The sequence below is a fragment of the Dipodomys merriami genome, unplaced genomic scaffold (assembly GCF_024711535.1).
Source record: "Dipodomys merriami isolate MVZ:Mamm:240054 unplaced genomic scaffold, mDipMer1.0.p SCAF_293, whole genome shotgun sequence".
In the NCBI taxonomy this organism is placed as follows: Eukaryota; Metazoa; Chordata; class Mammalia; order Rodentia; family Heteromyidae; genus Dipodomys; species Dipodomys merriami.
The window spans coordinates 441,513-457,367 of record NW_027204415.1 but is presented as its reverse complement, the minus strand read 5'-3'; the positions used below and the strand labels follow the sequence as shown (position 1 = coordinate 457,367).

Below are 15,855 nucleotides of genomic sequence, written 5' to 3'. Positions count from 1 at the left end.
GTTACAATAGAGTTGATTTACGTACCCAGCACCAATAGCAAACAAGTTCAACCATTCATCAAAATGTAGAAATAGTACTCCCCACCATTTGTGTTGTTCAGTAGGTGCCTTCCAGAAATGTGTTAAATAGATCAGCCTCCCATATTTCAAACCCAAATATTAGCTAATAAAGTAAATTTTTATCACATAAGAAAGTACATTTTAAAAAGTGACTAATAGTTGCCTTATCATGTGTTGTTTTATATTTTCCCTATCTGTCTAACATAGTAAGAAATATGACTTTAAGTTTTGAATATGGGTACTGATGAGAGATGTGACAAAAATAAAATCTGTCTTTTATTTCTGTCATATTCCTCTAAGTAGTAAATTTTAGTTTTCTTCTTTTTCCAAAACTTATAGGTAGTAGAAGAAATTATCCTATGTAAAATAAAATAATCATACACCATTGTACAAAGCCATTTATAATAACTGGTAGAAATAAATTCTAAGCCATTTTTAAATTTTCTTGTTGACTAAAGATTAATCTTCCAAATGAACGCGAATAAAATCATGTCTAAGTGCTTCACATCTCCAGTCTGCAAATTGCTATTGCAGATGAATGAATTATGGAAATATAAGCTGACATCAGTTCAAGTATATGTGGGAGTGAAACTCCATGGAATGTATATAAACTTTTCAAAGTATTAACAGGCACTTTAACAGAATGACTATCAGGAAATTGAAACCAGAGAGGAACAATAGTAAAAAAATAGAATGAATGAAAAATGGAACAAGGGGCAAGTACAGCTAGTATACTCAATGTACATATGTAATGAAGGAAGTGCTAAACCTGAACTCAATCTTGGAGAAAGAGTTGGTTGACATTGATAGAAGGAGTGATTCTGATCCAGGAGCATTAGACAATTTGATGGACATATTTAATTGTAAAACACTTGCACAACCTTTTGAAATTCAGTTAAAAAAAACAACAAACAAAAACACACAAAAATGACAACCAAACAGCAATCTCTAGAGAGTATGAATATGACCTCTCAAAATTTTAAGCAGTTAATGAAGGGCAGTCTTTGGAAAAGCAAACAAACTGTTCAAAGAGGGCAGTTTGGGGTAGGGAAGGATTTTGACTAGATTTAAAAAGATTGTCTAAGGTTATAAATCACCTATATCTTCTGCAAATATTTTCTTCTGCGAGTGCTCTTTGTCTGAACTGGATACTCCAGTCCTGAGTCACACTTGATAGCTTGTGAAGACAGAATGGAAGAAACAAGATCAAAAACCTATTCCTCCACTGGAGAGAAAACAGTCCTCTCTGTTTTCTCTCAATCTCCTCACTACTCCATTTTCATACTTTTAATAACGTCAAGTGATTTTGAATTATATCTTTCCTTCTTTGTTCTCACAAAGTAATTGTTCAAAATAATTCATTAAATATTATTTGCCATTATTTTCTATCATGCTGTTTACTTATTCAAGCGAGTCCATTAAACTTCCCCTTTTCATTTGGTTACCACGAAAATCCAACAACTATGTTAATGAGGACCAACGCTAATGCAAAACTTTGTCTCCAAAAATCCATTCAAAGAACCTATAATCACAAATATTTAGCTATAATTTTTTCTTTTTCCTTTTACCTTGAAATCTTCTTGTGTCTAAAGTGCCGACAAAAATAAATATTCCAACACATTTTGGTTCAATCACTTGTAACCTCAAAGATATTTTGCTAACAAGATGCTTGGAAACCTAAGAATACTCCACTTTTATCTTCTCTCATAAAACTTTTATCTTCTCTCTTAAGAATCTCCTTAGATACAATATCAGGAACAATGAAGTTATTCTTTGCAAAATTATTTCAATAGGTTATTTTCCTCTTGGTCTTGTATTTGCTCAACAAGATGTATGGAGAAGAAGAGAGTTAAATCACCAATTCCTTGGATGATATTGTCTGTTACAAAGGACAATACTTCTATGTCCTACTTCTATGTCCTCTTCTTAGCTCTTGCCTGATTTCTAATTAATCACACGTTCCTGGCTTCAATTCTAGTGAAGCTGAAGCACTATAATGCGTCCCCAATGCTACATCTTCATGGTTTCTCTTTGAAAACTCTTTTATTTGGAGGTGGAATTTATTTTCATGTCTTCATTCAATTTGTTCTGCATTATACTCAGCCAAATAAGCTCAGTAAAATCACGTTAGGTAGCAAAAACATTAACACAATCTATATCACTATATAAAAAAGTTTTGGCCCCCTCCACTGCTGAAACCAAAACGCTTAGCTAGGGCTTCTAATAACGTGTTTTCTTACCTTTTCTATTTGCTCAATTCTTTTCTGATCCCCAAACTTTTTGGCTTATGTAATAAAAGAAGTATTCACTATCTCATGTTAATAAGGATATTATATTTTTGAGCTACTTAGAAATGTGAAATCACTGGTTTGAAGTATCCAATCAGATTTTTTTCTGTGTTTCAGTGCTTCACATGCAGACATTGTGGAAAGTATTAAAACAGAGAAGTGTAAACTCAATACGTTCTTTCATTGTGGAGGACACTTTCTCCCTAAATATTTTGACCCAAATAATCTTTTTAAGAGAATTACTGTTTAGTAATTAAAGGTCAATTCACAAATTTTGATGTCTTATATTTTAAAAAAAAACTTTGAATTTAAATTCCACTACAACCTTGTTTCACACAGTAAGTGTATATTTCCTGGGTAAGGACAATTCTCATGGGAACCTACAGGATTTACAGCAAGGTTTGTGAGGTTTGTTTGTTTACTGTGAAAATGAGCCACCTTACCCACATTGCTCCCTCTCAGCTAAGTCTCCATGGATTTCTTTGCATGAAAGCCTATTTTCCCAGGCAATTTTAAAATTTCTTAATAGGCTAAGTTAAAAGTTAGAAAAATTAAAATTTACCTGTCTTAATTTTAAAACACTTTTGAAATTCTTTTATCAGAATCGCAAATTTACCAATCCTAATTCCACGTTTACCATCAAAAACAGTTAACATGTTGTTTTCAAGATATAGTATCCATAAAACCATTATTTTCCAGTGGCTTTGTTATGCATATATATGAACATATAAGCTGATGCTGAGCAAAATGAACTCCAAGATATGGAAAGAGATATTTATTTGCAGTTGTTGTTTTTAATGTACTATGTGATTTCTATTTTCCTTGGGTTTTTCCCCTATGGTATAACTCCTACTGTGTTTGATTTTGGTACATTTTGTGTATACATTTACCTTAATTAGGGAAGGGAAGAGAAACAACAAAATGGCAAGATAAAGGACAAAAAGCAAACAAATGCATTAGAAATACTCAGAAGACAATATGTTGGAAATGTACATTACAACTTGTGAGGGGTTTGGGTGTGAAGGAAAAATGTGAGAAAAAATGAGAGAGGGCATAACAAGTTTGAAAAGTTATGCATTCACTGCCTTACAATTGCTAACCCACTGCACATCACTTTCACATTAAAATTAAATTTAAAAAATAAGCTGTATGAAATAAAATTTCATTGTATTGGTATAGTAAATATTATTCTTTATGTAGTAACTTTTTAAAAATTCAGTACTATTTGGCATATAATTTGAATTAATTACCCCTTCTTTATCAGAGGGCCATCAACTTGAATGTTAACCAACTAGATAATCTTTTCACAATATACTTGCCAATATTTTCAAAAAAGAATAAATTAGTACTTTCTCATACTAAAACCGAAAACCATTTAATTCTATAGAAACCCATAACTTTTAAAAGTAAATTAGTTGTTAAGAGGACAAAATATGTGTGTTCTTCAAAATTCCTATGACTAATAACTACTCACTTTCAAATTCTCAACATTCCATACCTGAGAGATTCAAAATAGTACCTGTTTGCATGTTATGTAATTCTGCAATAGATGCATTTTCCAATGGGGTGTTACAGATTGAGAAGTGAACAGAAAAATAGCCACATTCTGGTATAGGATAAAACTATAAAGCATCGGTTATAATTAATTCTTCAAGAGTAAGCAATTTATCAGATTAAGCTATTATTTCTATGACCATCAATCCCAAATTTATGCCATAAAGTCATCCTAGACCAACAGTTTCCAACTTGTAGGGTGAACCTCAAAATTCCCTTAATTCACATCACAAATCGCTTATCTTTATTGGGGAAAATATTACACCTTGCTAATGTGATGCCCTCCGTGTTCTGGAAAGAACACCACAACATACTGGGTTGCATCATTTTTCCTCCACTGGTATTCTTGCAAATATTATTTATATTTATACTTTTTTACTATCATAGATATTCAGGATGCTAAGATTGGAAGATTACAGTTCAAAGCCCAACCAGGCAGGAAGGATCCCTAGATTCTTATCTCCAATAAACTTCTCAGCAAAAGCCAGACACAAGTGGTACTGAGGTTGAAGTGGTAAGGCACAAGCCTTGAGCTTAACAGGCTCAGAGACAGTGTCCAGGTCCAGAGTTCAAGCCCTATGACAAAGCAATAAAACAAAAAAAAATAAAAACAAACCCAAATCCTAGCATTTTTCTCACTGTATACAGAGGCACGTAATTAAGGAAATTGCTTCCTGTGTTACATACAGGTAGAAGAAAGAAGATGTCACACAATTATTCTCTTCATACTATGTTATATTAAAGCCTCAAAAATTGCTTTTTCTAAATTTATAAATTAATATCATCAATTTCTTGGCAACTCGGTCTAAATTATTCACATTATCATTTTCTACATGAACAGTTAGAATTATTTATTAACTGACTTCTCCTTATAACTCACTTGAAACAATATGCTAGGTAAATAGAATGAAAGAAACATCTGTAAATTTGTCAATTAAACCCTCTACCTAAAAAGAATTTTGTAGTATCCTATAGAATATGAAATTACAAACGAAACCAAAATATTTTTTGAAGTCTAAACTCCAATTTAGCAAGATCTATAAAGACCTACATTAGGTGATCTTTGCTATTGCTCCAGGCTTAAGCTTTTGTAATCCTTCATCCTTTCCTTGGAATCTAACAGAATGATGATTACTTACTTTTGCAAATTTTGGATGGGAATCATGAACCAATTTGCATCTAGGAATGTTCTGTAATGAAGAGCGCATTTAAAACACAACTGAGGAGGGGCTGGGAAGGTGGCTTAGTGGTAGAGCACTTGCCTCGAATGCATGAGGCCCTGGGTTCAATTCCTCAGCACAACATAAGCAAAAAGAAAAAATGCTGGAAGTGGCGCTGTTGCTCAAGTGGTAGAGCGCTAGCCTTGAGCTGAAGAGATGAGGCACAGTGCCCAGGCCCAGAGTTCAGGCCCCACAACCGGAACCAAAAAAAAATTTTTTTTAAAGAGTTAAAAAAAATAAAACACAATTGGGGATTCTATACCAGTTGTATTTCAATAGAAAACTTGGCTTTTCAAAACATAATGAAAAAATTAGTCCAAATTTCCAACTGTGTATTCCATTCTTGTTTGGTTTGTTTTATTAAGACAAAATTATACTACCTGGTCCAGGGAAGGTATCAGTAGTAATTCCAGTCTCTAATCTCCTGTCAGTTTGAGTGCTAGAATTCAAGGCTTGTATCACATTGCCCCACCATAGTTTCTTGGTTTATTTATTTATCTGTTTGTTTGTTTATTTATTTTTGGGTCCGGTAATGGGGCCTGAAATTTGGGCCTTGATGCTGTCCCTCAGCTCTTCAGCTCAAGGCTAGTGCTCTACCACTTGAGCCACAGAGCCACTTCTGGCTTTTTTCTTTTTGCTTATGTGGTGCTGAGGAATCAAACCCAGGGCTTCATGCATGCGAGGCAAGCACTCTACCACTGAGCCACCTTCCCAGCCCCTTCTTGGTTTATTTAATCTAGATACAGACTATCAATTCTGAACTTCACCAGTGATATTATCCACTAGACTTTTCAGACTGTTCATGCACTATTTTCAAAGATGTTCTAACATTTGACACAGGGTATGAACATTTTCAAATGCACCTGCCGGGTCTCTGATTCATTCCTCCATGGATCCTATCCCTTTAATATTGATTACTTGACTCTCTTACTATCTCTGGTCCCTACTTATGTAATATTCTCAAACTTTTTTGAAGAAAGTTCACTTTAGGATTTTCTAATTTTAAAAATTATCACTTGATTCTAGTCTCACTCAGGACATACTTTCTATTGTTTTCTAACTTTTCTACGTATTCTGAGAGTTGCTTCATTTGTGTATGTGTGTGTGCACATATAAGTGCCTCTGTGTGTATGTGTATGTTTATATGTATGTATGCAAAAGCCTCAAGCTCTTATTCATCATTCTTGCTCATGACTGTTATTCCATCACCTGAGCCATTCTTCCAATCTAGCTTTTGGCTGGTTAATTATAGATAGTGTCTCAAACACTGTTCTGCCCAGGCTGGATGCAATTTGAACTTCCCAGACTCCTTTACATACTTAGGTTTCATTTATCCAGTAGAAACAACTTTTAAACTACAAACATTTTTGTGAGTGTAAAGTCTAAGCTGTAGCCCAGATTTTTAACTCAAGAATTCATATAAAGATAGATGAATATACACAATACATATGCTGAATGTACACTGTTAGAAATGTGATCCTAAGCTGGGTGGTGGTGAGATCTGAGTATTGGGGTTCAAATCCAGCCCAGGTAGGAAAGTCCAGGAGACTCTTTTCTCCAATTTACTGCAAGAAAACTGGAAGCCTCACTGTGGCTATAGTGGTAGAGCATTAGCCTTGAGCGGAATAGCAGAGGGACAGTGCCCAGGCCCAGAATTCAAGTGCCAAGACCACCACCAACAAAAAATATATAAGTAAAGGAAAGAAAAAAATGTGATCTTATCCACCAGTTGATGGCTAGTATAATCCCTACTCTCTCAAGATGGAATTTTTTCCTTATTAAATCCATGCTCTTATATCTGACTTGCATTGGAAACAGAATTATTCTTCCATTCTAATTTCTACAAAGTTGTGTCATTAGCAAGCGTGATTAGGAAGGGAGTGGCCTCATACTTCGGGTTCCACGTAGGAGTAATGCTTTCTCTATATCACTCTCATAAATCTACATACTGGACTTGGCTTTATTGTTTCATTGTGGTCTTATTTGTAGAGTCTTCTATAGTGTATTGAACCTTTATACTTAAACACAGAATTTCTCTTTCTCTTATTATTGCTATAGTTAACACGAGTTAACAAATTCATGTACACTTGGGAAATAATGTGCAGCACATATACTCACAAAAAATGATCTAGGAACCTTCTTCCTCTTTAAAATTCGCCTCAATTTACAGAGAATTTACAAAGTTTGAATTCAATATACTCATGCATAATGTATTTATAAAAAATATAAATTTTATATTTTCTCTTTACTAAGTTGTCTCTGAAACACGTGTTACATCAGGTCCAAATGTGTTCTTGTGTTATTTCGGTGAAGCCAGAAATCATTCATTATACCTCAAGCAGCACCATAGATTGTTCCTGGAAGTAACTGTTACTGGATATGGAAACTGATCCCAGTAGAGGAATGGAACATAGAGGATTGACAAAGTTCAAGTTAACTTGTGCTTTCCTTTTTACTGTAAAAGAAGAGAATCCGAGGCTTGAAGGAAACTCTGTCCCTGACTTTTTCTAGTGTGTTTTTACTTATATATAATTTTTCTGTAAACTTGTAGTTGAGAGTATTACAAAAAGATAAAATGTGCCATTTGATGGCCAGCATAGAACAAAAAGAAATAACGTTGTTTTAAATATGTTCTTCTGCTGGGGCTGGGAAGTTGGCTCTGTGGTAGAGCACTTGCCTTGCATGCCTGAGGCCCTGGGTTAGGTTCCTCAGCACCACATAAGCAAAAATAAGCCAGAAGTGGTGCTGTGGCTCAAGTGGTAGAGCGCTAGCCTTGAGTTGAAGAGCTGAGGTAAAGCGCCCAGGCCCAGAGTTCAGGCCCAAGACTGGACCCCCAAAAAATTCTACTGCTATAGTGTTTTTTGCATGGATATTTCACCCCTGAGATGATTCTTTTGTTGCAGAAGTCAGTTATGAATTACTTTAGTTTAGTCCTGAGTTCTCCAGAGCAGTAAGGATTCCAAAAAAAGCATCCAGTGTATATGATCAGCAAAAGGAGCCACTTCTCAGACCAATACTCCTTTAAGGAGGGTCCCAATGAAATATCTGTTTTTTTGTTTGCTTTTGTGTTTAGCTTGTGTTGGTTCTGGGGCTTGAACCTAGAGGCTGAACCCTGTCCCTGAACAGTTTTCTTTCCTGCTCACCTACCCCCAAAGCTAGTACTCTACTGCTTGAACCAAAATTCCACTTCTGGCTTTTTTGCTGTGTAATTACAAATAAGAGTTTGACAGAATCTCCTACCTGGTTTGGCTTTAAACTAAGGTAGTAAGAAAGCCAAGTGACATCAACTGTATAGACTTCTCTTTTCAAATGAGAAATATTAGATGTTTATTGTAAAGCTAATATTTTACAATTTTTTTCTTTATTATTGTGAGCATACCGTACAGAGGAGTTACAATTACATGGGCAAGATAACGAGTACATTTCTTATCAATCATTGTTGCCTCCTCTTTGTTTCCCCTTCCCATCCCTTCCCATATTCCCCCCTCCCCATACCCGATCCTCCCGCCCACCAACGTTGTAAAGTTCGTTTTTCAACATAACGACTTGTACATCTCATTGTTGAAATGGGTCCACCTGTATCTCTAGTTAAATGATTTGTTTTTAGAGCATATGTCCAGAAAAGAATCCAAAACATAACTCAGCAAAAGTAGGTGCACTGAATCATTTTGGAATTTTTTTGTTTGGGAAGATTATTGAACTTGTCATTCCTTTTGGGGAAACTTAAAGTTATATTTCACCTTTTTTGTTGGTTGTGGGGCTTGAACTCGGATCCTGGGTGCTAAGCTAGAGCACCACCTCCGGGTTTCTGGTGGTTAATTGAAGGTTAGAGTCTCGTGGACTTTCCTGACCAGGCTGGCTTTGAACCACAATCTTCTGGTCTCAACCTCCTGAGTAGCTAGGATTACAGGAGTAAACCAACTCCTGCTCATATTTGCATTTATGTGTACTGAATGACACTGTGTAGACAAAGAATGGAAATTTTAACCAAATGATATTGCAGCATTTCAGAAAAATTGAAGTAGCAATAAATATGTCCTCTTTTCCATTTTGTTACGTTAATGACTGATGATTTTTGGGACCCTTTCATTAGCATCCTCTGCCATCTGTATAGGTGTATTTAGTATCAGGAAATGTTCATAGAGAAATATAGAAAGAATAAGATTTTTAGAAAGCAAAGGAGATAAGGTATGAAAGAATAGCATAGAAGGAGATACATTTATCACACAGAGATTAAGAGCTAGCCTAAGAGATTTAGAATGCTAAAGGCAATGAGGAACAGCCTAGCTGACAACTAGTTCTACAATAACCAAAAATGGTTCTCAAGAACAGTTTCTGGTATACCTTAATTACTATCATTTATTCCTTCTATCTGGAGTTATATATTCCTTATTTTCTTTCACAACTATTAATTAGCCTCTGCATTTTTGGTGCCATAATTGACCAAAAAGATTTCAAAATCACACATAGCCTACCATTCTCTTTGTGATTAGCAGTGACGACACAAATCCAGGAATGGTTGAATTTCCAGAATTAAACGTTACCTGACATCTAAGCACATCCCTGGCATTAATTGCTGTGACTTAATGAACAAGACTTTTTTCAACACAGTATCCTAATATAAGTAAAGTACATGAATTAGGAACTGTTGTCAGGTGTCAGTATGGAAGGAGCAATTATATATTCCAAGTGTGGTTTATTTATTTTGCATTTACTAACTGAATGTTTTTGTTTTGTTTTGATTTGATTTGTTTTTGTTCTTTTTGCCAGTCGAGGGGCATAAACTCAGGGGTAGGGAATATTCCTGAGCTTTTTTTTTTCTTGCTCAATGCTAGCTCTCTATCATTTGAGGCACAACACCACTTCCAGTGGTTTTGTGTGTGTGTGTGTGTAACTAAGGAATTGAACCCAGGGTTTCATGGATGCTAGGAAATCACCGTACCATGAAGCCACATTAACAGAGCCCTAAATAACTTTCTTAAGATTGCATTACATTTTCATTCTGTAACTACGTATCATAATTTTGGCCAGGTGCTAGAAAATGATGTAGAAAGCAATACAATACAATAAGTCTAGTAAGGCTGGATGGACAATGAATAACTGTTACGGTCTAGCCAGATAACAGAAGGGCATATCTCATGGAGCTGTTTCAACAAGCTGAGGCGAGAGCTCCTGACCCACAGCCAACCTCCAGAATGAGAGGACCAACCTTGGGTTCCAGCCACATGGGGATGCTGGGCCCCCTCCTCCAGCACCCATGTGACCAGTTCTTGTGAAAGAGAGAGAGAGAAAAGTCAGAATTACAATTAAGTCTGGTGCCAGTGGCTCAGAATTCTAATCCTAACTACACAGGAACCTGAGATATGAGGATCATGGTTCATAACCAGCCCAGGCAGGAACGTCTGTGAGAATCTTATCTCCAAAGAACCACCAGAAAATCAAAAGTAGTGTTGTGGGTTCAAGTGGTAGAACACTAGCCTTTGGCTGAGGCTTTTGGGAACATCGCCCATGCCTAAAGTTCTAGCTCCACGACTGACAAGAAGTGGACTTCCTACCACAAGAAGCAGACTGAATAGCACCCATTGTCCTACGGAGCATGGTAGCAAAGTCAGGCAGAGCTTCCTTTGAAGTTGAAGTCATAAGTAGGTCACCTGGCTTCTCTCTGCCTTGGAATCTCCAGCTGCAAAACTCAACACAGTGAATGATCCGCTTCCTCATGGGGATAGGGTAATGATGAGAGAGAGCCATGTTTGTTTCATAATCCCACATCTGTTGCACAATTAATAACAGGCCCCGCCTGAGCCCTTTCCTGCTATCTTCCTGTCATTTCCTCACAGAATTGCCGAGAACCTTATCTGAAGACTACTCCCTCTGTTCCTAGCCATGCTCCAGAGATCCCTCTGTATAAATCCCTTGTTTCCTCACAATTGTCCTGTGAGGAGAATGAGGTCTGATTGTTACGAACCTACCCAGAGCTTCACCTGTGGTCAAGAATCGTCTCCTGTGATTTTTCTGCCTGCTCAAACTGACTTAAGAAACCATTCAAGCCACAGGAAAATCAAACACAAGTAGACTAGAGTCTCCAACAAGAGACAGGTTAAGAACACAAGGAAGATACAGGATCTTCGCATCCCCCACAAAAAAATCAAAGAACTCTTTTTTTGTACCTTTTATAATTTTTTTCTAAAAGTTGTTTTTTAATTTTTAATTTTTTACTTTAATTTTTTTCTTCCTCTCATAATTTTTATTTTAGGGGTATATGTGTGGGTACTTATTTATCTCTTTTCAGAAACATTGAAGTAATACCTTGCATTCTCTCAGGCCACAAGGGTAAAAAATTAAAACTCAACAGGAAAAGCCACCAGAGAAAATCCTGTAACACACTGGAACAACACACTGCTGAATCACGAGTGGGTCATGGAAAAGATTAGAAAAGAAATTCAAATGCTGATAAACACACAAATTACCAGCTCCTTTGGGACACAGCACAGGCAGTACTCACAGGAAAGTTTACAGCTCTGAGTTCATACATCAACAAATTGGAGAAATCTGAAACCAACCATTTAATGAGACATCTGAGTCTCCTTGAAAAAGAGCAGCAAGATGATCCCCAATCCAGTAGATGGTAAGAAATAATTAAAATTAAATCATAATTAAATGAATTAGAATCCAAAAAAAATCATAGAAAGAATCAACAAAACAAAGATTTGTTACTTCCAAAATATTAACAAAATTGAAAGACTCTTAGCAAATCTTATAAGAAAAAGAAAAGAACACACCCAAATAAATAAACTCAGAGATGAGAATGGAAACATCACCACAGAAACAACCAAGATTTAGAACATTATAAGGGAATACTTCGCAAAACTTTATGCTAATAAGTTTGAGAACTTGGCAAAAATGGACCTTTTCCTAGCAAATATTGACATGCCAAAACTAAACCAAGATGAGTTATACCATCTTAACAGGCCCATATCAAGCATTGAAATAGAAACATCAATAACACACCTCCCATCTAAGAAAAGCCCAGGACCAGATGGTTTTACAGCATAATTCTATAAGCCCTTAAAAACACAGCTCACACCAATACTCCTCCAAATCTTCAATGAAATTGAAAGAGAAAGTTCACTACTGAACTCATTCTATGAAGCCATAATAACCCTCATGCCCAAACCAGGCAGGGACACATCACAGAAAAATAACTATAGACCCATTTATTTGATGAACATTGATGCAAAACTTCTCAACAAAATGTTGGCCAATCAAATTCAACAATTCATCCAAAAAATTCTAGACCATGATCAAACAGGATTCATTTCAGGGATGCAAAGCTGGGTCAATATACGCAAATCAATTAATATAATTCATCACATCAACAGGAGCAAAGATAAGAAACACCTGGTTATCTCAATAGATGCAGAAAAAGCATTTGACAAGATCCAACGCCCCTTTATGATGATGGTTCTGGAAAAATTAGGAATCCATGGAACTTTGCTCAATACAATAAAGACTATATATGACAAACCTACAGCCAGCATTATACTTAATGGTGAAAAAGTAAAGCCATTTCCTCTTAACTCAGGAACGAGACAAGAAGGTCCACTCTCTCCTCTTCTCTTCAATTTAGTATTAGAATGCCTAGCTACAGGAATAAGACAAGATGCAAACGTAAAGGGGATCCAAATAGGGAAAGAAGAAGTAAAACTCTACGTCTTTGCAGATGTCATGATCTTGTATTTAAGGAATCCAATAGACTCCACTCCCAAATTACTCAAGCTGATTCAAAACTTTGTCAAAGTAGTAGGGTATAAAATTAACCCCTCAAAATCAATGGATTTTCTATATACCAACAATGAGAAAAGTGTGGCTGAAATTAGGAAAGCATCTCCATTCGTAATAGCCCCACAAAAAATAAAATACCTAGGAAATAACTTAACCAAAGAAGTGAAGGAACTCTATGATGAAAATTTTAAAAACCTGAAAAAGGAAATCAAAAGAGATCTTAGAAAGTGCCAAAAACTCCCATGCTCATGGATTGGAAAGACCAACATCGTGAAAATTGCAATCCTTCACAAGGCTCTCTACAAATTCAGTGTGATACCTATCAATATTCCAACCTCATTTTTCAAGGAAATAGAAGAGGCAAACCAATAATTCATAGAGGACAATAAAAGACCCCGAATAGCAAAACGATCCTCAACAGAAAAAAACTGTGCTGGAGGAATATCATACCAAAATTTCAAACTCTACTACAAAGCAATTGTAATCAAAACAGCTTAGTACTGGCATAAGAATAGACTTCAGGACCAATGGAATAGAATTGAAAACCCAGAAATGAACCTACAGACATATAGCCAACTACTCTTCGATAAGGGAGCTAAAATAATAGAATGGAAGAAAGACAGCCTCTTCAGTAAATGGTGCTGGCAAAATTGCTTAACTACTTGTAGAAAACTAAAGCTAGATCCTTATATATCACCCTGCACCAGAATCAACTCCAAATGGATCAAAGACCTCGGAGTCAAAGCAGACACTCTGAAAACATTACAGGATGGAATAGGAGAAACCCCTGGTCTCCTTGGCACAGGTTGAATTTTTTTTAATAGAGACCCAGAAACACAAGAAATCAAAGAAAGTTTGGACAAATGGGATTCCACGAAGTTGCAGAGCTTCTGCATGGCAAAGGACATAGCTAGCAAGATCAATAGAAAGCCCACGGATTGGGAGAAAATCTTCACTAGCCATACTAGAGACAAGGGTCTCATATCTAAAATATACTTGGAAAACAAAAAATTAAATCCCCCAACAACAAATCCTCAAAGAAACTGCCCAATAAATAAGGCTAAAGCCTTAAAGAGAAACTTCACTGAAGAAGAAAGAAGGATGGCCAATAGACAAATGAAGAAATGCTCAAACTCTCTAGCCATAAAAGAAATGCAAATCAAATCAACATTGAGATACCACCTCACCCCAGTTAGAATGGCTATACTGAAGAAGTCTGATAACAGATTCTGGAGGGGATGTGGACAGAAGGGAACTTTACTTCATTGTTGGTGGGAGTGTAAATTTGTTCAACCACTTTTGAAAGCTTTATGGAGGTTCCTCAAAGCACTCAACATAGAGTTCCCCTTTGATCCAACAATCGCACTTTTGGGCACTTACCCAAATGTTTACAAAGAAGACCACACTAAAGCTACCAGCACAACTATGTTTATTGCAGCCTTTTTTATCATAGCTAAGATATGGAAGCAACCCAGATGCCCTTCGGTAGATGAATGGATCAAAAAAATGGGTTATATATACTCAATTGAATTCTATGCCTGCATCAGAATGAATGACATTGCTCTATTTGTTAGGAAATGGAAAGACTTGGAAAAAATTATATTAAGTGAAGTAAGCCAGAACCAACGAAACATAGGTCCCATGTTTTCCCTTATCTGCAATAACTAGTATATATCTGAGTCAAGCATAAAAGTTCAGATAAATTCATGTTAGTGAAAAGAACCCTAAGATATCTATTCAATTTTTTTCTTTCATACGATTGTTTCTAGTACATTCATAAGATTATTTATTTGTTGCTTTTTATATCTCTCCCCCACGGTATAATCCCTTCTTTGACTGTATTTGATGTTGTTATAATTTATGGAGGGGAAGGGAAAAAACAAATCGTTGAAATAGGGATTAAATTTGGACCCATTATAACAATGAGACGTAGAAGTGGTATGTCGAAAATGAACTTGACAACTCTGGTAGGGGGATGGGGAGGGTCGATTGGGGGGGGAGGATGGGATGGCAAGGGGAAACAAAAGAGGAGGCTATAATGCTTGATAAGATATGTACTCATATCTTGCCCATGTAATTTTAACCCCTCTGGACAGTATTTTCACAATTAAAAAAAAAGAATAGGCTGCTGTGGACTAAATTTTTGAGATAATCCATCTAAATCGATGACTGTGCATGTTGCTACATGTCTACCACCCCAACTGCAGATGACCAGGCCCAGTGGAGCATACCTGTCACAGATAGGAGGACATCAATCCAGCCCAGCCAGAGCATATAGAGGCTCTGTTTCAGAAATGCCCAAAACAGAAAGGTGGCTCCTCAGAGCCAGGGAGAGGAAACAAGTAGCGGGTCTTGGTGCCCTCAGAGGGGTGTCTGACCCAGGGTAGGGGTGGTTTTGGGGCAGCCACTCACATGTGCTCCTGGGAGAAGTTGCTTGAGGCTGCTCCAGGTGGGGCAAGCAGGAATGGCAGCGGCATTGCAGACACATGGCCTCAGAGAACCAAGGCCATTGACCAATTTGGGGCTTTACACAGCCTGGCAGTGTGCCATTGCCTGGTTTGAATTTCTGAACCTTGGGAAGGCGGGAGGGGGCTGGGGACTAGGCAGGCATCTCAATTTCCTTCTATATTCCAGTCGCCTAATGCCTCTTCTCACCACTCAGCCATCTATACCTTCCTCAACTGCTGGTAGTGGTGTAAACTAACAGAGGGAATCCTGGTGCTACCAGGCAGCATTCAATGTGGGCATGGCCACCATTCTTGTATCTCATTGGTCAGAAAGAACAATGAAAGAATGGGGGTGTGGCCAGAATCCTGTGATGCAAACAGCATGGGCAGAGTCAAGAAGATAGCAGCTCCCCCAGCCCTTTTCCCAGGGAACAATGTCCAATTCAGTTGGAGACAAGAGGGTGACCTGCTTTAGCCGCATGGCTGCACAGATCATTGTGTATG

General features: G+C 36.9%; 1 long non-coding RNA gene across 1 annotated transcript in view; it reads right to left on the bottom strand.

The window, feature by feature from the left end:
* LOC138839104 (uncharacterized) overlaps positions 1 to 15,430 on the bottom strand; it is a 42,734-nt gene extending 27,304 nt beyond the window's left edge. Inside the window, exon 1 of the long non-coding RNA XR_011375844.1 lies at positions 15,317 to 15,430. This is a non-coding gene — a long non-coding RNA (uncharacterized lncRNA). The remainder of the gene's footprint in view (positions 1 to 15,316) is intronic.
* Between the last annotated feature and the right edge of the window lie 425 nt (positions 15,431 to 15,855).